The sequence below is a fragment of the Ammospiza nelsoni genome, chromosome 24, assembly GCF_027579445.1.
Source record: "Ammospiza nelsoni isolate bAmmNel1 chromosome 24, bAmmNel1.pri, whole genome shotgun sequence".
NCBI lineage: Eukaryota > Metazoa > Chordata > Aves > Passeriformes > Passerellidae > Ammospiza > Ammospiza nelsoni.
In genome coordinates, this window is record NC_080656.1 from 2,430,067 (window position 1) to 2,455,450 (window position 25,384).

General features: G+C 39.8%; 1 protein-coding gene across 2 annotated transcripts in view; it reads left to right on the plus strand.

Moving 5' to 3' along the window:
- PKNOX2 (PBX/knotted 1 homeobox 2) overlaps positions 1 to 25,384 on the plus strand; it is a 107,779-nt gene that overhangs the window by 32,475 nt on the left and 49,920 nt on the right. For both annotated transcript variants that reach the window (XM_059488270.1, XM_059488271.1), the window contains exon 2: positions 23,778 to 23,843. The gene's annotated coding sequence lies outside the window, so the exon portion shown is untranslated. The remainder of the gene's footprint in view (positions 1 to 23,777; positions 23,844 to 25,384) is intronic.

The following is a 25,384-nucleotide window of genomic DNA, read 5'->3' on the forward strand; positions in this document are numbered from 1 at the left end:
GCTGCGAAACAATTGCGCTAAATGAGGTGGCTCCGGCAAGATGAGGGTTTCACTTCATTAAAGGCTAATGGATTCCCAGCTCCAGCTCTGTGGGCAAAAAAAAAAAAAAAAAAAAAAGGGAAAAAAAAGATTAAAAAAGAAGAGATTTAACCAAGTTCTTTTATCTTATTGGGGTGATTTGCCCCGGTGTGCTGTGTTTGGGTGCTGGGTGTTTGCGGTGTTGCTCGGGTGTTAAATGGGTTTTTCCCCAAAATATTTTGTGGGATTTTAGAAAATTGTTATTCCTCTAAATTACTGCTAATTTGCAAAAAGCTTTCTTTTTTTTTTTCTGTGTATATACTGCTTAATTCTATTTACTGCCATAAATATTATTATAGAAATGTTTGCTACGTAACGTTGATGTATAACCTGTAATGAGTGAATCCAATACACAAATATTTATAAATAATTAAATAACTACCTGGCATAATCCTGTACCACAGGAGTTGATTAGGATCTATTCACATTGACATATTTATTTATAATGCTTGATATATAGTGATGTACTGATTATAGAATATGTATTAGATTGCTATATAATGCTTGATAGAATAAAGAATTATTCTCTTGCTATATATTATTTATAATAGCATTAATTAGAAATACAATATATCTAGCTATATATATTTCTCAATATCATCTATTTATTGCTGTAAAATATCCATTTCTGCCATCAGAAATTGGCCCCACAGTCAGGGGTGGAGTCAAAGCTTTTGGAGGTTTTGCTTGAATTTTGGAGTCTCACTGAGTTCCTCAAGCACAAATTATTTGATTGTTATTTTGATTTCTAAAAACCTTTTGGTTTTGAAATTTCTCCCATTTTTTCCTGATCCTTTCTCTTCCTTTTCCCTTCTTTTGTGGGAGGTAGATGTGCTTCAGGTGCTGGGATGGACCTGGGATCCATCATGGTACCATGTGGAGTGTCGCAGCTCAGGGAAATTATTTTTCTTAAATATTAAACAAAACTCAATTCCCCCAAGAACTTTATATTTTGTTTTTTGGGGGATTTTTTATTTTGAAAAGCAAATTCAAACCCCTGGCCATAGGATGGTGTCCAGGGCTGAAGCAACCTGGCTAAGATGTGGGAGTGGGGCTTCATGGCAAAGGGAAATTCAGCTGGTAATGCAGGGAAAACCCTTCAAAAAAGTAAAATTCACAGTGGAGTGAAACATTGAGCCAGAGCCACCCCCACAATTAGCAGGTGCTTGTGTAGATGGAGAAAATTTGGAGAAGCAGGTTAGAATGGCCAGTTTGTTTTCTGCACTGTCCCACCTGCTGCATTTCCAGAAATAGCTGTTTCTGGCAGCGTGGTGCACCCCAAAATGGAGGGGAAATGCTTTAATGTGGGATTGCTGATCACAGAAAATGCTGATTTTCACCAGTGTGTGGGAGGAGAGAAAGCCAAAAACTTAAGAAAAGTTGGGTTTTTTGTGAAAGTTTGACAAATAAATGCAAAGCAGCCGCAGAAGGGGTTAATGCTTATGGAAGTCAGATATGTACATAATAAATTTAGAGTTTATAGTTCCTCTATTGCATGGTATCCAGCCATTGGATCCATTATATTGGATATTATATATAAATATATATGTTGGATTGAGTGTGTTGGATATATTTTATTATGTCCATCTATTGGATTATATTGGATGGTTATTTTGAATTTTATATATATCTACATACACACACATGGGATATATATATATATATAGGATATATATATATTACATATATATATGGAAGATAGATATAGCTATAGCTACAGATATATAATATACATTGAATATATTGGATATATTTATATTATATCCATCTATTTGATTATGTTGGATGATTATTTTGAATTTTTATATATATGTATATACACACACACACATGGGATATATATATATATATATGGGAGATATATATAGGATATATATATAATATATATATGGGAGATTATATATATATTTATATAGGATATATATATTATATATGTATGGGAGATAGATATAGCTATAGCTACAGATATATAATATACATTGAATATATTGGATATATTTATATTATATCCATCTATTTGATTATGTTGGATGATTATTTTGAATTTTTATATGTATGTATATACACACACACACATGGGATATATATATATATATATATATGGGAGATATATATAGGATATATATATAATATATATATGGGAGATTATATATATATTTATATAGGATATATATATTATATATGTATGGGAGATAGATATAGCTATAGCTACAGATATATAATATACATTGAATATATTGGATATATTTATATTATATCCATCTATTTGATTATGTTGGATGATTATTTTGAATTTTTATATGTATGTATATACACACACACACATGGGATATATATATATATATATATATGGGAGATATATATAGGATATATATATAATATATATATGGGAGATTATATATATATTTATATAGGATATATATATTATATATGTATGGGAGATAGATCTAGCTATAGCTACAGATATATAATATACATTGAATATATTGGACATATTTACATTATATCCATCTGTTGGATTATGTTGGATGATTATTTTGAATTTTTATATATATGTATATACACACACACATGGGATATATATATATAGGATATATATAATATATATATGGGAGATTATATAAATATATATTTATATAGGGTATATATATTATATATGCATGGGAGATAGATATAGCTATAGCTACAGATGTATAATATACATTGAATATATTGGATATATTTGCATTATATCCATCTATTGGATTATGTTGGATGATTATTTTGAATTTTTATATATATGTATATACACACACACACAGGGGATATATATATAATATGGGAGAGATATATATAGGATATATATATATACATATATATATAAAATATATATATGGGAGATAGATATAGATACAGATATATAATATACATCGAATGGATTAGATATATTTACATTATATCCATCTATTGGGTTATGTTTGATTATTTTGAATTTTTATATATATATTCATATATACTCACACATGAGAGATATATATATATGTACATTGAATATATTGAATATACATTGAATATATTGAATGTACACTGAATATATTGAACATACATTTAATATATTGAATATACTTTGAATATATTGAATATATTACATTATATCCCACTGGAAATATTACATGAGTGCACTGCATATATTATATCCTTATAGCCACACTATTATATAAATTTAATATTATATCCATTGGAAATACAAGGTATAACATATCCAATATATTAATTCAATATATACATATCTTTTTTTCTATCTATCCTCTTTCTGTCTCCTTTCCCTCCTAATATCCTCTCTATATGTATGGGATGGGTATAGAAGTATTCTTTTTATATATATATATATATATATATATATATATATATATATATATATATATATAAATAAAAATTACATAGATACAATATAGAATTATAAACATATTTTTATAAAATATAAAATATATATATATAAAATAGAAAAACTGATCCAATTATCTTTATCTTGGACGCTGCTCTTTGCATATTCATCATGCTACAACTCCAACTCTTCTGGGTGTTAAACCACTGAAATATGGATTTCCCCACCAAAGCAGGGGAGCAAATCTTGTATTATCTCAGGAAATTTTTTTTTTTAAATTTAAAAATGCCTCTGAACACCTCTTGACTGGCACTGCATCCTTCACTGATCGTTGTATCCCAAGTTTCCTCCAGCTCTGCCTTGCACACATCCAGTGCCTCCCCCAAAAACTGCCTGTGCCCCACGAGAAAAGAAAATTAAAAAGAAAAAAAAAATTTGGACATAGGAACAATATAAATATAAATATATTGTTTTCTTTATAGCAGTGGAAATCCAGGAGCCTTGGAGAATTCTCATGTGCCTCTCCCACCCATGAGCTGCTCACCCTTACTCCCCTAAGAGATAAAAGGAGAGAAAATTCATTAAAAACCTGCAAAATATTTATTTTTAAGACCCTCCCTGACCTCCAAGCCTCACCTTCCAGCACAGTGTGTGTGTGTGTCTATTTTTCCTGGCATTTTCCTGGGTATAGATAAATAGTTCACACATCAAAATTCAGTGTATTTATCAATCCCCAATCCTAAAAATCCATTTTCTACATCCATTATTAGTGTACCTCTTATCCTTATCCCTCACAGGCTTTAAATTGTAAATCAGGAAATCCTATACATTGTAAATCAAGAAATCCTATACATATAATCCTGTATTAAAGAGTTTCTATTATAAACTCTTAATATAACATTTATGCACTCTTACCTCAAGTTGCAATTAAACCACAAAAACTAAAATTATTAATGTAATTCCAAATAGAAATTATAGAATCTTTAATTACAAGGTATTTTTAGGCACCTTCTGAAGCTGTCTAAAATTAGTGTCTAAAACTGGGGGGGCTCCTGATGGGGACACCTCAGGTTTGATTTAATTACCTGGAGCAGAGATTTGGATATTTGACCATTTAGGGGGATATTTTATTAATTATTCAATATATTTTATTGTTTGGGGTAGTAATTTATTATTTTTGAGATGTAGTTTGTTGTTTATTTGGGGTTATTTAATTACGGTTATTTTATATTTTACTTTGGCTGTTTTATTATTTTGGGGGTATTTTGTTATTTATTTGAGTATTTTATTATTTTGGGGATATTTTGTTACTTATTTTGAGCATTCTTTGATTTTGGGAATGTAATACTTTGGGAGTATGTTTGTTTTTGGTTTTGAAGCATTTAATTATTTCTGTGTTCCACAATTTATTTGGGGATGTTTCTTACTTTTAATTTTGTTATTTATTTGGAGGTGTTTTATTCTATTTTGGGATGTTTTGTTACTTATTTTGAGCATCCTATTATTTTGGGAATCTAATATATTGGGAGAATTTTGTTATTTTTTGCAAGCATTTAATTTTTTCTGTATTCCATAATTTATTTGGCGTATTTCTTAATTTTAATTTTAAAAATTTATTTGGAGGTGTTTTATTCTAATTTGGGATATTTTGTTACTTATTTTTGAGCATTCTATGATTTTGGGAATACTTTGGCAGCACTTTGTTATTTTTTCAAAGCACTTTATTTTTTCTGTATTTTATAATTTATTTGGGCTATTTTTTAATTTTAATTTTTAAAATTTATTTGGTGGTGTTTTATTCTTTTTTGGGATATTTTATTACTTATTTTGAGCATTCTGTGATTTTGGGAGTGTAATATTTTGGGAGTACTTTGTTTTATTTAAGCATTTTATTTTTTCCTTATTCCATAATTTATTCGGGGTATTTTTTAACTTTAATTTTTAAATTTATTTGGAGATGGTTTATTATATTTTAGGATATTTGGGGAGGATATTTTATAAATCTGGGGTCGTATGTCATTATTTTGGTGGATATTTTATATTTGAGGTGATCCTGGTCAGGGCTTGGGATTACTCCCAGCATTTTTGGGGTTGCTCCTGGTGCTTCAGCATCTGATTTGGGCTAAAAATGTGGATTTTTCACCACAGTGCTGCCAGCTGCTGCTGCAGAGCTCCATTACCCCAGCCACCAGGTCTCCATTCGTGCCTTGATTGCTCCTGCTGATTTCCACCCTGTCCTTTTGGGGCTCCTCCTCACCTGGCACTCGGCCAGGCTGGATCTGCACCATTGCCTTCATCCTTGTTTTTGTAGCATCCTCATCCTCGTTGTATTTAATATAACAGCTGGGTTTGCATCCCTCCGAGCTTTCACCCATGTTTCTGAAGGTTTTAACAGCATCCCTATCTTTCCATGTGCCTTCCTGCGCCGTTTTAATAATCAGAATGTTATAATTCAGGATATTATTTGGGATTATTTCAGCGGAGAGCCCTGATGGTGCAACCCCGTGAGCCGAAATCTTTAATTATTGCAGGTGTGACCTTGCTGGGATGAGTGACCAGACGGCCAGGGATGCTCACTTCCCAAAAAAACCCTAGGACAGGCTTGATGCAGGGTCTCCTGACGAAGTCATCGCTTCCCAACTTTAATTAGTTGCCCCTCATTAAGCACAAAGCTCGTAGAACTGTGGCCCAAACTTCTCCGGTGCTGGACTGTGACATTACAGCATTTAAATGTGTGGAAAAAGAGGCTGCAGGGGTTGCAGAGCATCACATCTCACCCTGTCAGAGCTGCAGCCTTGTTGAAGTCATTAGAAAACCATTTGGAAATTAATTCTTTTTTTAGGATGCAGCATCAAATGGGGCTTTAGCAACACTTAGGTCTTGATTTATCTTCATCTCAGAGCAGGAAAATATTGTAATGTGGCTTCCTTGTGTTGAAAGCTGAACAGAGGAATTATTTCCAGTTTGGACACTGGGTGTAATTGGGGTGGGTGGCTGGGGGCTGGGTTTTTCCTGCAGCTGTTGCTTTGCTATTGGGTTTGCAGGAAATCCACGATTTTTTGCTGCTTTCTCTTTCCCAGTATTACTTCTGAGGCTTAAATCTAGCTCAGGTGTGCCAAGGGAGTGGTGAAAAATTTTATGTTTCCAGGAAAAATCACCTGTTTTTTAAAATATGAAAGAATAAAAAAAGCAGTGAAGTGAATTTCAGAGCGTGAGGCTTTTAAACAATTTTTATTTTTGAAGCTGGGTAAAGGCTGGATTACTCTGCACTTCAGACATCTCATTTGCCAATGGAGACAGGTGTCAAAAAGCCCCCAAGCCCCAAAAAACACCCAAATATTTTCTGATGAGCTCAAGAAGTAAATACAGAGTTTTGGGAAGGTTTTGGTTGGTTTAGGGTTGCTGAAAACCTTAATTGAAAGCTGAATATCCCTTGGAAAGGAACATCACCATTTAACAACCAAACCCTGTGCTGGGTGCAGGAGTTACTAGCAGTGTGTTCTGCAAGAAATTTTCGATAAAAAAAGCACTTTTTGAGCAACACATCTCTGAATTTATGTGCTTGAGCTGTGTCACGAGTTAAATGGCAGCACCAGATGATTTTTGCAGAACAAACTCACCATGGGTAGAAGCAGCCCCTGGGTTTTGGGGAGCTGAGCTGACTTCCAGCCCCAGGCTGCCCTCAGCCCTGCAGCCAGGAGTGAGCTGGACCTTTGTGATCCAAGCTGTGCCAGAAAATGTCTCTGTTTTTCCCAGCTAGTTCAGTCAGGTTAATAAAATACCCATTGCTGCCTTGCTGGAGGGGCTGTGGAGGGGTGCAGGACCTTGCCAGGCTGTTGGCAGCCTGGGAGACGTCAGGATGAGCGTTTTTTAAAAAGCTGGATGAAAATGGAGAGTTGCTGAGCTTTGCTTTAGGCCAGTGTCTTTGCTTCGGTCTTGGCCACATCTTCAGTTTGCTCTGCTAGTGGCCTTGGCTGGTTCCAGCATCCCTGGACTGATCCCAGCTGACATCCCTGCTTTGGGCCCAGACAGGATTTTGGTTTAATTTTAACTCTGACAGAATCCCAGAATGGTTTGGGTTGGAAGGAACCTTAAAGATCATCCAGTTTCACCTCCCTGCCATGGCAGGGACACCTTCCAGTGTCCCAGGCTGCTCCAAACCCTGTCCAACCTGGCCTTGGGCACTGCCAGGGATCCAGGGGCAGCCACAGCTGCTCTGGGCACCTGTGCCAGGGCCTGCCCACCCTCACAGGGAACAATTCCCAATTCCCAATATCCCATCTAACTCTAATTTCTGGCAGTGGGAAGATAATCTCTGTGTCCTATCCCTCCATCCCTTGTCTCCTGGAGCCTCTTTAGGCACTGCAAGGGGCTCTGAGCGCTCCCTGGAGCCTTCTCCTCTCCAGATAATCACTCCCATCTCTCCCAGGCTGGCTCCAGAGCAGAGGGGCTCCATTCCTTGCAGCATCTCCGTGGCCTCCTCTGGGCTCCTCCAGCAGCTCCAGCTCCTCCCTGTGCTGGGAGCCCCGAGCTGGGGGCAGCTCTGCAGGTGGGGTCTCACCTGGGGGGCGGAGGGGCAGAATCCCCCCCTGCCCTGCTGCCCAGGCTGGGGGTCAGCCCAGCACAGGGGGGTTCTGGGCCAGGGCCTGTCCAGCTCTCCCCCACCTGCACCCCAGGGGCTTCTCTGCTTCTATTTCCCTTTCTCCTCTGGTTTTTCCATTCAGTGCAGACTGCCACTTCTCAAATATGATGGAGAGTGGCTCGACCACTTTCTCTGCCATTTCCCTGAGGAAATGCATCCAGTGGGTGCATCTTTCCGGGTTCCATGGATTCATGCACCTTCAGGTTGCATAATGGGTGCATTGAATGTTCTTGGATGTTCTTGAACCTGATCTGCAGGCGTGGTCTTACCTTTGGCCCTTGTGGGCATCCTCATTTTGTATTTAGCTGGAAGTTTTACTTTGATAAGAACCAACATCCATGGATTGATTCGTGTATCCTTGAGCTAATCCTGCTCAGCATCCTTGGTTTGGTCCTTTCCACCATCCCTGGTTTGATACCATTCCCACACTTTGATTTCCATCATCACTTCTCATCAGCATCCTCTGTTTAAATTAGCACAATTTCCAGGTTATAAGTGTAAATATATATAAAAATGGGCATTTTTTCCTGCCCATTCCCATTTTTTGCAGCAGTTTTTGTGGAAGAGCATCCTGGTGAGAGAGGGGTAGCAGTTCTCCAGCTGCTGTTAATGCAGGGGGCACGGTGGTCACGCATGCAGCGAGACCTCACAAGGTCAAGCCAAGAATTTGTTTTCCTTAAAAAAACGAGCCCAAAATTACCAAGCTGAGTAAGAATTCAGGCTGAGCATGCCCAATCCCACATCAACCCTGTTGTTTTCATCTCTTGAGTGAAAATTCAAGCAGAGCTTTGCAGAAGGAGCCTTTTTTCCTGGCTTTTTGGGGATGCTGCAGCTCCAGCGTGGGGATGCCGGCACCTCTCTGCTCCCACCTCCGTGCAGAGCTGCGGCAGCCGGGTGCATAGTCGGGCTGTAAAGATAATTAAGTTGCATTTCTGTGCGTTGTTTACTGTTCCTCTGATCCAAGTGTTCCCCAGAGACTCCAGCTCGGGGCTGGTTTTTGTTTTGCAAAGCTCGTCGCGAGTGTGCCCTTCACTCTGCTTCGGGAGCCATTCTCATTTTACTATTATTAAACCATCCCAGACGTTGCCTTATTATGTGCCTTGGAGCTGAAATTCCTCAAGGAGGGGGGGAGCACCACTCACATCTGGGCTTGTTCTGCAGATGTTTGCTCTGCTTTAGGAAGGAGCAGACATTAAAGGCTGATGTTGGAGTGGTTTTGCCCCGGGATGGGTTTGCACAGGTCGGTGCGGGATGGAAATGGCTCTGGCACAAAGAGGAACCCCAAAACTTAATTCATCCTAGGCGGGAGATGGGTGTGAAAAGATCTTGTCTTGGCTTCTCCGGAAAGAAATTCGTAATTTCTTTCTCCTGAAAAAAGAATTTCAAAGGAGAGCCATAATTAAAAATTAATTAAATAAGTGGAGTGAATAGGAAGGATCTGCGCTGCTCACCTGGGGAGCCAAACCTGAAATTTTGGCACGGTTTTATGATCAAACCCTATTTTGCACTTTTTAAACTCAGAATGGGATCCCAGGAGTGCACAGCTGGGGGTGCAGCAGGGATGCATTTTGCCCTGTGGCTGTTGGTGTGTCTGTGTGCATTTGCAGATCTGCATGTGTGTTTGCACATGTGTGTCCCATGCATGTTTGCATTTTCCTGTGCATGTTCCTGGGGTGGTGTTGCATTTCTGTGGGTGCTGCCACGTGCACTGGGCTGCTCCCAGCTGTGCCTTGCCCCCAGGCTGTGTCTGCACGGGTGTGTGCCCATTTCCATGTGCATTTCCAGGTGCACACCTCCCAGTTTTCCCCGTGTTGTTGCGCATTTGCAATGCAATAAATTTGCATATATGCAAACACACACAGACACATAAATCTGCATAGCAAAACATCTCTTTTTGCCCACTAACACCCAGGGAAGCAGAGCTGTGTGCACTGAGCTGTCCACACACACATGGCCATTCCCACATCCAGCTCTCCTGATTTACACACCCTCAATAACTTTCTTCCCATTATCCCTAACCCATAGACTCTGGGAAGTTTAATTTCTTCTCTCTAGTAATCACCATTAAATAGAAATTGTCTTTTTTTGTGTAAACACGTCATTAGCGAAGCTGCTTTCTGCAGGGTCCAGATTTCATTTTTATTAAAATGAAACATTTTTTCGGCTCCTCACTGTGTCCGGAGATGAAGAGGATAATTTTAACCCGTTGGGTTGGCCACAGATAATTGCACCAGCGTTTGATTGGGGCGATTAGGGAAATATCTTCTTTTCATGCAGAATTTGCATTTTCCCCTCTTCCTTCTCTGGAGCAGAATCCTGCTTTCCTACCCAGCCAGTTTTAATGATTGTTATCAATCCTAATAAATAGCTTTTCATCTTCCCTTTATTGACTTCTTTTTTAGCTGGGATGGGCTGAAAACCAGGTCCAGGTAAGAATTTGGGATGGGGAAAGGCACCAAATTTCAGCTTCTTTTTGCAGGTTGATGCTCAATAAGGGGATTTTTTTTTCTGTTTTTTTGGGGGGGACTGAAAGCACCCCTGAAATGATGCAATGGAATTTTGCAGGGGGAGAGAGGTGGGTTCAGTGCCAGGGGTTGCAAACAGCTGTCAGCAAATTCCCTTGCCAGGTGTGCAAGGGCCACATCCCCCCAAATCTGTGCTCTGCAGTGATTTTCCAGTGGTCCCAGGCCCAGCAGGTACCTCTGGGAAAAGACATTTTCCCCACTAAATACCCAAGAAAATCCTGAAGCTCACACGTAGATAAATCCATCTATTTGGTACATCTCACATCAGATAAATAAAATATGGCAATGATAGATAATAGACATTAAAATAATACATAATATATGTTATTCCCATCACATCATAGATATATAACCATAAGGAAAGGATACCTATATATCATAGATATGTAACCGTGTAAGGAAATAGTAGAGACTAAATAATTTATTGTTCCTATATTTTATAACAAATATTGTATGATATAACACAGATTAATGTATAATCTATTGTTGGGATATGAGTAATACATATTACTCCAATATAATATGTAATATATATAAAATTTATATATATAACACATATAACATACATGTTATATATAATATTAAGTATTGTATGATATAAAATAGATTAGTGTATAATCTATTATTGGAATATAATTAATACATACTATTCCAATATATTATGTAATATATGTAATATATAACACATAACATATTTATAACATATAACATGTATATTATATATAACATATATATAACATTAAATAGGGTATGATATAAAATAGATTAATGTATAATCTATTGTTGGGATATAAGTGATACGTATTACTACAATATATTATGTAATATATATAATATATAACATAGCATATATATAACATATATAACATGTATATTATATATAACATATATATAACCTTAAGTATCATATAATATAAAATAGATTAATGCATAATCTATTATTGGGATATGACTAATACATATTACTCCAATATATTATGTAATATATATAACACATAACATTTATAACATATATATAAAAATATAATGTGTATATTATATTTAACATATATATAACATTAAGTATCATAATATATAAAATAGATTAATGTATAATCTATTATTGCAATATAAGTAATACATATTGCTCCAATATATGGTGTAATATGTATAACATATAACATATATATTATACATATAACATGTATATGATATATAACTTATATATAACATTAAGTATCATATGATATAAAATAGATTAATGCATAATCTGTTATTGGAATATAAGTAATACATGACTCCAATATATTATGTAATATATATGACATATAACATTTATAACATATATATATAACAAATATGTATATTCTATGTAACAAATATATAACATTTATAATACTTAATGCTAGACAACATCTGAACTTCTATAAATGTAATCTATAACATAAAACATATATAATGTGATATAAAACACATAATATAAGATACACAGTGGCATTAGGTGATGTGGTGGCCTCCCCCTCCCCCTCTGCCATAATCATACCTTGAATTTCTGCCTAATTTGGCACAAAACCCCCCAAATTAATTCTGAATGTACAAATATATACCATAGGCAATCCATTCACTCCCTTTGCCTTTGAAAATCAAGTTTACCCTTCCAGTGCTACCTGGAAAATCATATTTTCACACATGTGGGAGAAACAGATTCCCCTAAATCCACCTCTGAGCATCCTCCAAAGGCAGATTCCCTGCTGGGACGGGGGTTCAGCCTCTCCCCCTGCCCTGGCTGCTGCTGTTTCTTGTATTTATTTAAAATCCCAACCCCAGGAGCGTGGCCAGCGCGGCCGCTCCGATGGTGTTTGCACAAGCCCACTGGGGGCCAGCGAGGGATTGTGGGGCGATGGGAAAGCTGCTCTTTTTCCCAAACTGCACCAACCAGCTTGCCTTTTGCTTGCTTTTTTTTCACCATTCCTTGCTTTTCCTTGCTCTGCCCCCGCACCTTTCCCTCGCTTTTTTGTTTTGCATTTCCTCCGCTTTTTCTTGCTTTTCTTTCCTTTTCGCTTTTTCATGCTTTTTAGCTTTTTTTTTTTTTTTTTTTTTTTTTTTTTAATGTGGAGGCATGCAAGCAGCCAGGCCTCCTCTCCCAGCTAGGAATTCGAGGTGAAAAACTCCCTTTTTGGGCCCACAGGCTTGTTTTTCCCCCAGATTTTGGGGTTTGGGGGATATTGCTGCCACAGGAAAGCGTCACCTGGGTAAGTAAATCCCCGCGGTTCCTTCTCCACCCCACGGAGTGTCCTACTAACATCCACAACACCCCAAAACGGAGATTTTCCTCAAAATGCAGCAGGATTGTGGCTTGGTCCTCTAGAGAAATGAAATTATGCAGCATCCCTGCTGTTTTGGGAGAAAAGACAGTGGAAATTGTTATTTGTGGCAGCACCAGGGTGCCACGTTGTCTCTGTCACCTGAAGTTTTGCAGCTGGGATTGAGGGGAGTCCAAAGCATCAGCCTGAATTGTGTTTTAAGGAAACTTAACCCTTGTTAAACCGGTTAAGGTTGAACTGTTTCAGCTCTTCCAAAGCTCCAAACACTTGGGACAGCGTTGGAAAAACATCCAACAAAGCCACAGCCCCCCATGGAAACCCTTCCAGCCCTCAGCACTCCTCTGATGCTGGCAAAAAGTAATTTTATTGTTGTTGCCAACTAATTAGTTGCAGTAACTCTGTGTTTTTCTGGTACTGGGAGGGGATTCCCTCTTCCATTTTTCCTTTGGAAACTCAAGTTTAATGATTGGAATCTTCCTTTGTGATGAGGAATATTGATGTCCCCTTCTCACTCACGATCCTTTTATTATCACTCAGCTTTGCCTAGCTGAACATTCCCTGTGCTGCTGATCCCAAATTTACTCCTTATTAATGAGTAAAACATTATTTATTTTCCTTTGAGTGTGGCTTTTCCCTGTTTGGGCTGAGCAATTTCACTCAACACCAACTCCAAAAGTTGCATTAAACCTTTTTGAAGCTTTTGCTGCCACTGAACTGGGGATTCTCTGGCTGAGCATCATTAGCTCTGGGCCTTTTAACTATTATTATTATTATTATTATTAGTAGTAGTAGTCGTAGTAGTAGTAGTAGTACTAGTACTAGTCGTATTATTATTATTACTAATGGATTGCAGTGTATTTTGAGCAAGTAAAATTAATCTCAGAAGCTTTTTTTTAAAAAAAGAAGGATGCAGAAATGAATTTTGTATCAATTGGCCCTGGGTGATCAACTCCTTGCCCTGATTCCAGGAATTATCCACGGGGCAGATTCCAAGGCTGGGTGGTGAGAGGTGATTCCACAAGCCAGGACTAATCCTTGTTTTTAATTTAAAAGTCACTTAGATTATTGAATTAGAGAATAATGTATCTTATTAAATTATAGAGTTGTTATTAAATTAGAAAATAATTTCTATCTTAGAATTAACTCTGCATTTAAATTTTAAAATTTATAAATGTATTCCTGGCTTGAGGATGCATCCAGCTGTGGGAAAATATCTGTAAGGATGTTAAACCCTGGCAGAGGTTTGAAATTTAGGTTTTTTTTTGCTCCAAAACCCTCCAACCCACCAAAACACAGATGCAAAACCAGGGATTTAAGGATTGAAATTAGTGTAAGGTTTAATTCTGGTATTTTCAAACTCCAGAGTTTATGTTCCCATGGCAACCGGTATTTTTATCCTCTTGGTTCAGCGCCTGTGAGATGGATCTGTTGGGAAATGTTTTCCCTCTGGGACCCATGAAGATGTTGGGGTTGGGTCAGAAGAAACACAGAAATAAATCCCCACCAGCCAATAAGAAGAATATGCAGGATTCTGGAGGTTGTCCCTTTCTCAACAAACCAGAAAAATACAATTTTGGGGATGTTTCAACCCAACAGTCAATGGGTCCTTGTGCTGCTCTCCAAAATCCACCAAAACTTGTGCTGGAAAAATCTCATTTTTCTTTCTCTGTATCATTGTTACATTCTCTGCTTTGGGATGAGCTTTATGGGCTGAGTTGGAACTCCAGGAATTGAAAAAAAGTGAGGGAAAATATCCCAAATTTAAAATGCAGCAACATTATCTAGACCCAAAAGAGTCTTTTTCTCTTGGAAATTATTTATATTGAGCTGCTTTTGCTCAGTCAAATCTCATAAGCACTTATTACCTGACAATGTTTGCTGGCTTGCTTCATGTTATAACAATTTCTCAAGCTTTTCAGATCTGTTATGCATGGTAATTTTATTTTTTTTCCCCCGCTGGAGATGAACTACTTGGTGGAATTCCTCAAAAAACCAGTAAAAATAGGGAAAAAAAAGAGATTTTGTGACTTTTCCATAAATGGACTTGTTGGTAAGAGCTGATACCTGTGGATTGTGTTGGCAAGATGAGATGGAGCAGGAGAGAGAAATGCAGATTTCAAGATGGAAAGGACTTTAAAACTGCAGGATTTTGCTCCTAAAGCCCCAAATGAGGGAAATTACACTGAAAAAACAATTCCAGAAATTTAATCAAAATCTAGATTAGGCCAAGGTTACTCCCCTCTTCCCTTCATATTAAAATCCTAGATATTAATTAATTTTTAATACTATTTTTTTCCTGTGACCAGGATGTTCCTAGCATCAACTGGCTCCTAACCGTGGGTGAAAACACTGAATTAAGGAAAAATTACAGATTATTGTGCTGTATTTTTTCTCTTGCCTGCCTCAAACAATGCTGTTGGCATAGAAACAGCCTTTTGTGGAAAGGTCACCTGTGAGGAGGGTGGTTGAGGTGTAATTCAAGGAGATTACAGGGGATTAGGCTACACTTATATTTATATATTTTTTATAGAGTTAGGGTGTGTGCATATCCATATATTCATGGACACCTGCATAGCTACATTTATATATATATATAATTTTTTTAAGGAAATGTGATAAGGCAGCAATATCCAGGAAGCTTTGCTAAATTAAAAAGTCGATCATGAAGGGGATGGGTTTTTTTCCTATTTTTTTTTCTCTATGTGTTTTTTCCCCCCCATTTTTCCCCCCTCTCCCTGCCACATGTGGTGGGGCGATATCAGAACCCAGTGCTGCTCCTCTGTGTTTTTCTCTTGGCTTTAATTAAACCTCAGGCAGAGCTGGAAAAATGTGGCGAGACGAGATAATTGCGCTTATTCCCCGCGCGGGGCTGGAGCCCGGGCTGGGGAAAAAAAAGAGAAAAATAGAAATTTGGAGGAGATGTAAAGGTGATGGAGGGTGGCTGAGCTACACCATCAAGGATGATGGAGCTGTGAGGTTTGGAATGAGAAACTTGGCTGATTAAAACTACCAAAACTACCAATTTTCATCCCATTTTCCAACTCTGTGTGTCTGCACCCTGCCCCTGGAACCAGAAAAATAAGCAAAATTCTATTTTTTTTTTTTTTTAATTTTTTTTTTTTTTTACTGTGACTGCCCTGTACTGCTTGTCTTCTATTTGCTTTCTTTTCCTATTTTTATTCCATTTGTTTTTTTGGTGTCGCATGGGCAAGGCAGGAATTTAAAAGGTTAGATCACTGGATAATTGCATTTACATTGGATAAAACCCCCACACCCTGTTCATCCCCAGTTCCCCCAAACTGGTGTCATCAGTGCAAAATACAGGGAAAATCCTCCCAAAATTCAAATCCCTCCCAAAATTCAAATCCCTCCCAATTTCTCCTTTTTTAGAGAAGAAAAACCATCATTTTTTGAGGTTTTTTTCCCCACTATTAAGGAAAATCAGTGCACTGGAAATGGTTCTGTGTGGTGGAAGGAGCTTCCTGCACCCTGGAAATAATTGGCAAAAAAGGATTCAGAGAAGATACAATATCAAAAATCTCTTCTCTTGCCATCAAGCTATAACAGACTGTGGTAGCAAATATTTGGCTCAGATTGCTTTTGGGTGATTACAGCTTGTCAGAAAATATTGTTTGCATCCTAGAGGAAATATTGTATTTTAACTCTGTTTTCATTCCAAGAAGTCAAAATATTGATTTATATATATGTATATATTTTTTTTATTTTAATTTTTTTTTCCTTTCCATGGTAAAATTCCAAAAGCATTTTCTGTTTGGACACATGGAAGCAAAAACTATCGGCACCGTCTGCAGACGTGAAATGTTTTGACATTTTAAAATGTTAGTTTCCAATTGACATTTCAGCATAAAATAGCATTAAAATGGCACCGAGTGAAGCTGTTGATTCAAACCAAAAATTAAATTTCATTGAGGCATTTCAAAACTGAATGTTTTTCTCCATTCTGAACTAGCACTTTAGGAAAAGGAGCGTTTATTGCTGAAGAAATAAAATATTTCTCCCCAGTTTTTGGTATTAAATAGTCCTGACCCACTTGGTGGTGGTCACTGCACTGGGCCACCCTCAGCTGCCCCCTTAGGGATGAGACAGCAAAGAGGGGATTTTTCCATCTAAATGCAGTTTTGGATAAATCACCATGTATTCCTTAGCCAAAAAAAAAAAAAAAAATCCCAAATAATTCACATCAACTGAAAAAAAACCCCAAAACTTGCATTTATTCCCACATTGGTTGATGGCCAATGGCATTGGAGGTGGGATTTTCCTATTCAGCAGGAAGCAGCTGTGTAGGAGATCAGCCAATAATATCTCAGAGAGAGCTGAAAAGCTGCAGCAAGGCTCAAAATCACTTTGATTTCTCTCAGTCCTTGCAGCTCCCATTCCATGGGAAAGCAAACTTGGAGCACTGGGTCTGGTGTGGAGAGTGGATTGTGCAGCTTCAGCAGCTCCCAATTTATTAATTCACTCAGTTTCTTGTTTGATTTCAGTTATTTGTTTGGCAGGTCATGATTTTGAGAAGGTTTTGGACATCTTGAAGGATCCTCAGGGGAAAGCAGGGAGGGATTTGTAAGATGTGGTGAATTTGGTGTTTCCTGTGATGCTGATGAAAAGGTTGGAGGACCTTTCACTCCTCTGGTTTGGAAGTGGTGGGGGAGGATCTTCTAGTGAGGGTTTTGGTTGGAGAAACAGCATTTCTGAGTGCCCAAAAGCTGGTGACCTGCTGCAGCAAGCCTCAAAATCACTTTTATTTCTCTCAGTCCTTAGAGCTCCCATTTCATCGGAAAGCAATGGGGGCAGACTTGGAGCACTGTGTGTGCTATGAAGAGTGGATTGTAGTTTCAGCAGCTCCCAATTTATTAATTCACTCAGTTTCTTGTTTGATTTCAGTTATTTGTTTGGCAGGTCATGATTTTGAGAAGGTTTTGGACATCTTGAAGCATCCTCAGGGGAAAGCAGGGAGGGATTTGTAAGATGTGGTGAATTTGGTGTTTCCTGTGATGCTGATGAAAAGGTTGGAGGAAGGGGCTCTCCTTTCACTCCTCTGGCTTGGAAATGGTGGGGGAGGATCTTCTAGTGAGGGTTTTGGTTGGAGAAACAGCATTTCTGAGTGCCCAAAAGCTGGTGACCTGCTGCAGCAAACCTCAAAATCACTTTTATTTCTCTCAGTCCTTGCAGCTCCCTTTTCATGGGAGAGCAATGGGGGCAAACTTGGAACACTGGGTCTGGTATGAAGAGTGGATTGTAGTTTCAGTAGCTCCCAATTTATTAATTAATTCAGTTTCTTGTTTGATTTCAGTTGTTTGGCAGGTCATGATTTTGAGAAGGTTTTGGTTATTTTGGAGGATCCTCAGGGGAAGACAGGGAGGGATTTGTAAGGTGTGGTGAATTTGGTGTTTCCTGTGATGCTGATGGAAGGGTTGGAGGAAGGGGCTCTCCTTTCACTCCTCTGGCTTGGAAGTGGTGTGGGGGATCTTCTAGTGAGGGTTTTGGCTGGAGAAACTGCATTTCTGAGTGCCCAAAAGAAGAAGGTAGAAGAAGGCATTGCTCCTTCTCATGGTTCTTCTTCCATCACCCCAACAAAGAAAACCAAACCAAACAAACCCTTCCTGGTTTTGGGTTTGGGCCCTCTGGTGGTGCTTCTCCAGTGGAAATCCTCATTTTTCCTCCCTGAGATGTTTTTACCCTCTGACATTTTCTCACAGACTGCTCCTCCTGGAATAGACCTTGCAGCCTCTTTCCACGAGTTAGAACTAAGAAATGTTGAATAAAGGGGCGATTTAAGCTTTGGGAAGAATTCCATATGAAAAATTGCCATTTCCACTGGGTCACACAATGGCTCTTTAGAAAGATCTCAAGTTTGACCAGAATTGATGGCCAAGGCTACAACTGCAGAGTGTGCTTTCCACCCAAATTGCCAAACGAGGTTATAATTAGTCCCTGGAGATTTCTTTCAATATCTGAAATCACTTAATAGTAGCATTTGATTTTTATGGCAGCCTTTAGGCAGTTGGCCTGAGTCTTGCTTCTGCATAGTGTGGTCATCAATGCAGGGCTGGGTCTTCTCTGTAGGATCAACAATTTACTCATTGCTTTGTAATCATTAACTCAGGGCTGGTGTTTGAAGGGTTAATTGATGTGTTACCTGCTGCTGTTGTCTTCATCAATACACAGCTGGGTCTTCTCTGAAGGGTCAATGTTGCTGTTAATGTTGTTTAATAACAGCTTAAAATGTGTCAGTAAGGGCTTCATAGCCACAGTTTCTGGGGGAAATGGAGCATCTATTTCCAAAATTTTTCCACAATTTGCCTTTTTCTTGCTTGGAATTTTTCACTAAAAATAAGGAAATTCTCAAACTGCATTGGGAAGAAATGCAATTTCAATACTTTCAATGCAATTGCAATACTTTCTTCAAAGAAAGTATTGCAAAATTATGGTCCAGGAATGTCTTAATGTTGAGTTCTTGGGCATGTACATTATGGCTTCCATTTGTTTTCTTGCAGTATTAATTAACATGAATTAATGTGTCAGTACTGTGGGTTGATACCACACCTGACACTCCATAGAGTAAATGCTAAATCCATGCTTGCTCTTTCATTTTGATGGGAAAAATCCCCCCAAACATGCATCCTTCCACGAAAAATGGAGAAATGGAAAGAGAATGGAGATGGAGAAATGGAAAGAGAAATGTCTGATTTCCTGGAACTGCATTTTTCATGGAACACCTCTGATTTTTTCGCTGTGCTCCGAGCACGGACATTGGCAGTAAGAACTTGTACCAAGGGGTACTGATCACATGCAGCTCAAATCCATCACAGCCTTACTGCAGGCTATTAATACTTTATTAACTCCATTTAAACTCTGCCTTAATGCTCCTGGTGTGACAAGTGGCTCTGCGTAGAAATTATTAAGAAAAGACGGTTTTTAATCGAATTATGGAGTAGTGCTGGGACATGCGTGCAACCCACACTGTGCCCCGAGTAGCCAAATTTCTGCAAATATTCTGTGTGCATTTGCATGCAATAGAATATTGGATCTGGGGGGATATGCTCCCAAACTATCCCTGGAAAATAAGAGCTTCTCAGGAGGTTGTTTCCAGCTGAGCCAACCCAAAGCCTGGGGTTTTGCATGAGCAGCCAAAACAGGACTGAATTTTGCAGGGGTGAATATTTGAATCTGAATGTCTTAGAGTGACTCTGGTCAGGGGAAGATCCTGAGTTTTAGACATCTATTCCCATCACAGCAAGAGAAGAGTTTTTCTGGCCTGTTCCTACCTAGGGGGAAATTCAGAGTTTGCATGGTGAAAAATTTTTGCACTGCTGGAAGATTTCTGCCTCAGAGATGAGAGCTTACATTTGCTCTTATGGCTGCTCCCCTTGTTTAATCTCAAGCACTCCCTTCCTGCCCGAACACAGAAAAATACTTCTAAAATTCATTTTCTGCTCCTCTTTTCACTTTTCTGTGATGGTTTTTTTTGTCTCTTGCTGGTCCCTGAGTATGGAGAGTCAAGGCAGGACGTTAATATTGATGCTGACCTCGGTTATTAGGAGCTGCGTTTCCGAGTGTGCCGGCAGCATATAAATACTATTACTGGGTAATTAGTGAGCCTCAAGCTGAGGCTGGATTGAGCAGGGCTCTGTGTCCTACTTTTGGGATTGGGCTTGGTTTTTTTTGTATTGGGCTGTTGGGGTTTTGGCCCAAGAAAAATCCAAAAATTTTGGAAATGGAAATCCTGACTCAGATGCACCTGGATGCTCAATGAAAGAGAAAGAAGCAAAACAGAGAGGAAAAAATGGAAGAAAAAGTATCTTCCAAGGCTTTTCCTTTTCTGAAAACCTCCTGTATTTGAAATACAAAATAATAATTTTTAAATTTTGTATTCTTTTTTTAATTTTAGTTGTTTCTGTCCTTTCTTGCTGGATTTCTTGGTTTGCAATTTCTCTTCCCATGCCCCCCTGGAATTTTACTCCTCTGGTGCTATAAAAGTTTGGAAAAGCTTCAGTGTTGCCAAAGGGCAAATGCAGCCAGGATTCTCTGGTTGGATGCACCTGAAAAATGGATGCTCCTTGCATTCCTCTCTCTCCAGCCCTTCTGGACACAGAAAACCCTTTTATTTTATTGTCTCCCCCATTACTTCTCCCCAATAAATACAAGAAGGGTTTTCCCATCCAGACAGAGATGGGGAGCCATCCCCAGGGTCACCAGATCCTTCTCTTTACCCCATAGTGTGGCTTTGATTGAAACACCATGTGAATAATTTAGGGGTGTTTTGCATCTTTTATACCTCTGAACTTCCACTAAAAGGGGTTTTGAGTTGCTGCTGCTGGCGAAATAGCGTCTGAAGGTGAACAACCCCTGAATTTTGCATGAGCTATAAGGGCTGTGAATGGGGAGTTGGGCTTTGCCTCTGAAGTCAGGTGGGTTTAATGCATGAATTTCATGAATTAGCACGGGAGGAAAGCAGTGGCTCCCTGCTTTGGGGGGTAAATCACTGCAGCTCACTGGGCCTGGGAGATCACTGCAGGTTTTGGCATCACTGCACCTCCCTGCACTCAGGGTTGCAACCCTAACACTTGCCCTGTGTTACTGTCCCCCCTTTTTATTTTAAATTTCAGCTCATTTGCCAGCTTTCCCTCTGCATGGAGATGTTTTGGGTCAAATCATCCCATTTTCAGACCTCATTGGCCAAGGCTTTGAATAGTTTTTCTAGGAGGAGGTGCAGCCTCGTTAGTGGCTCCCCTGCAGGACCATTCCTGTGTGCCCCTGCTTGGAGGCTCACAGAGCACTTCAGTGGCACTGAACTGAAGGAGGGGAGGTTTAGATATCAGAAAGAAATTGTTCCCTGTGAGGGTGCTGAGGCCCTGGCACAGAGCAGCTGTGGCTGCCCCATCCCTGGCAGTGCCCAAGGCCAGGCTGGCCAGGGCTTGGAGCACCTGAGACAGTGGGAGGTGTCTTTGCCAATCACAGGGAATTGGAAGAATCTTTAAGATCCCTTCCAACCCAAACCATTCTGGGATTCTCTGATTCTCTCACTTCTTTCAGAGCTGACTGGCTCCCAGGGCTGCATGAGCAGCAATATGTGGGCTTGACAGGGTGCCTGTGTCAAGCTGCTGGAAAAGATTTAAAATTCCCCAATAATTTCTTTTCCGCAAAACAAATGAATCTTCAGAAGGGCCTTTCCTCACAGTTGCTAAGCCATTTAATTTATCTGAGTCATTTACAATTTGTGATGGGCCTGTTAATAGCCTGATGCAGGGATCAGCATCACTTAGACGTGGGGGTTGTTTTCTTTCTTTTTTTCTTTTCATTCTTTTTTTTTTTGGTCTTTTGGGTTTTAATTTCTTGCTGTATTTGCCCCCAGAGGCACCAAGCTGTGTTTGGAAAACGTCAGCTCTGTCTCCCCAGCCCCTTTGTCATGCTGGTGCAGCTCGGGCTGAAAGCACAAACCACAGCCCACCCATGGGGACGTGCTGCCCTGCTACTACTTAACTGCTTCAAAGTACCTGTCTGTGATATGAAACATGCCATAAAATGAATATATTCCAGATGTCCCAGTGAATTTCCCCTCAGCTCCACAATCCACCTGAAGGCAGTGCACGCAGCGAGGTTCCTTGGTCCCTGCTGCCTCTCTCACTGCCAAAGCAGCATAATGTTGGCTCATTTGGGGTTGCACTTTGTGGGGTGGCCATTACCAGACCAGGGTGGTGACCCCTGGTTCTGCTCCGTGCAGAGTGGGGTGAAGATTTCAGCCACTGATGTCCCAGGGGGTGATTGCCCTCCATGGGATTGGGGGAAATGGGGTTTGCACCCCAGGTTCTGCTCCGTCCTGTGTGGGGTGAAGATTTCAGCCACTGATGTCTCAGGGGGTGATTGCCCTCTGTGGGATTGAGGGAAATGGGGTTTGCATCCTTAGGTTTGCTCCGTGCAGTTTGGGGTGAAGATTTCAGCCACTCATGTCCCAGGGAGTAATTGCCCTCCATAGGATTCCGGGAAATCGGGTTTGCATCCTTCGGTTTGCACCCCAGGTTCTGCTCCGTCCTGTGTGGGGTGAAGATTTCAGCCACTGATGTCCCAGGGGGTGATTGTCCTCCATGGGATTGGGGAAAATGGGGTTTGCATCCTCAGGTTTGGGGGTCTTTGTCCAGGAGGGGATTTCTGTCTCCATTCTTGGATGGGGGATCCCCAACCTCAGGGTCTGCAGGATCTCTGTCCTCGGGGTTGTGAAGGCCCTTGGGTTCTGAGGCTCTGCGTTGTCACGGTTGCTGGATCCCCATTCTCAGGGGAGCTCACTCCTTGAAGTTTGTGGGTCTCTATCCTTGGGTTTTGGAGGTCTCCATCTGCAGGGTTGGGAGATCCCTTTCCTTGAGGTTGAGGGAATTCCCAGCCTTGGGGTTAGGTGGATTCTTCCTTGTGTTTTGTGGAGCTCCATCCCTGAGCATCTTCACCTTCAGAGTTGGGAGCATATCTCCAGTTTTTGGATATGAGGATCTCCTTCCTTGTGTTTGGAGGAAAATCTTCAACTTTGGGGCTGGCAGATACATCTGGGGTTGGCAGAACTCCATCCTGGAAGGTTCTCCATCTCCAGGTCTGGGTGATCTCCACCCATGGAGATCCACAACTTCCTCCACACCACATCACCCACGTTGCTCAGGGACTACCCTTGGACAGCTGCTGGTTTGGGATGATGGGCACCTCTGTGAGCAGGGCAGGCTCCCAGCCTTCCAGCCACTCAGCAAAGATGACCCTGATTTATTTAAAAGCTTCAGAGGGATCACGTTGGGGTGTGTGTTTGCTGTTGAACTGGGTATTTCCAGGAGACACAGCCAATAATTTCCTTGGTATGCTCTGTGCAGGTCCTGGTTGGCTGGGAGGACCATGGAAAAGCTGGAGTAACAACCGTGTAGAAGGCAATGAAGAAGGTACAAAAGCTAAAATTACTGTTCGTGGCTAATACTTTGCATGGCACTAATTAATTTTTAAACAGCCTCGCTGGGGACCTCATTGCTAAAACATGATGTTTTCTTCTCCGGAACCATAACTGTTAACTCCAAACCAAGCAGAAGAAAGTCAGGAAGGATGAGGAACCACAGGTCCATTAGGCTGCATCTGAGTTGCCTGACCTGATGGCCAGGTCTGATGGCCACTGTGCCTGGGGGGATGCTCTGTCACACCCCTCTGAAGGGATTTTTTTGGGCTGGGGAGTAAAATCCATTTTGCTGGGAGTGCAGAAGTGTTGTCTGAGCTGCAAGCATGCTGGGAGGAAAGGGAAAACTATTTTTGATTCTGCTCTCACCTGTCTCACTTTCCCTACTTGTGGCTTTCCCTGAATATTTTTAACCATATTTTATTACTGGTCTCACAAACCTCAAACTGGGGGATTGCTGTCATTGCACTCACCCACATGTAAGTTATTTAATTCAGTCTTTGTGACTGTTGAAAAAAGGCTTTCCTCAACGTTTTCATTGCTGCTGACATCTAGATCAACACCCAAATTTATTTATTTGACATTTCCCATTTCCAATTAATCTGTGAAGTATTCCTCCTAAAATGGTCTGAGCTGGTAATGCTTTATCTTCCATTTAATGTTTAATTATTCTTTAATTATTTGGACACTTTTCTTATCACCACTTCATGTCCACCTATTAATTCCATCCTTTTAAATTTCATCATCTCCAAAAGAAGGGAAACTCAGCAAGCTTCTGCTAAGTTTAGTTTGAGAAATGTATCAAATTCAGTAGTTTTACTCACAACCTCTCTGTTTACTTCTTTATTTTAAAATTAAGAAATGTGGTGGTAGCTTGGGGCGAATATTTTTTGATATCCTCTGGGTCTGATGGTACCAGAATCCAGCCTGAGCCAGGCTGAGTGTAGAAAATGACAATTACACCATTGAAATATATTTTTTTTGCTGTTGGAGGGAGCCTTTGCTGTGTGCCAGTAGCAGCCCTGGGGTCAGGGAGGGCTGGGACTGAGGGGAGCACACGGCCCCCCCAGACGGGGAGATTTCTGTTTCCATATGGAAAAGGGATGTGGCATCTGGTTTCACTCCCAGCAGCTGGCAGCTTGAAGCCTGTGTTTTGCATGGTGTGGAGTAAAGAGAAAATAAAGTGTCGAATTGTTTGGCATTATCAAGGATTTCTGCTCCCCAGGACTCCTGCATAAAGAGATGGAAATTTTAGCTGCTGGAGCCAAGAAACACACAGAAGTATATGAATTTATTACATTTTATCTCATTCCCTTGCAAACAGCGCTGGAAATGTCAAAAGATCATCTATTGTTTCATCATTTAGAAAGAATTTTTGTTTTCTAGTTGTAATTTCCTTGATGCCTGGCTGTGGGGAAGGAAGAGAAATTGGAGCAGGAGCTGGCAGGTTGAACTTGCAGGTTTGTCTGGCCATGGAGCTACATGCATTTAAATTTCTCACATCCCAGGTTTTTAATTTAACAAATGTAATTAAGG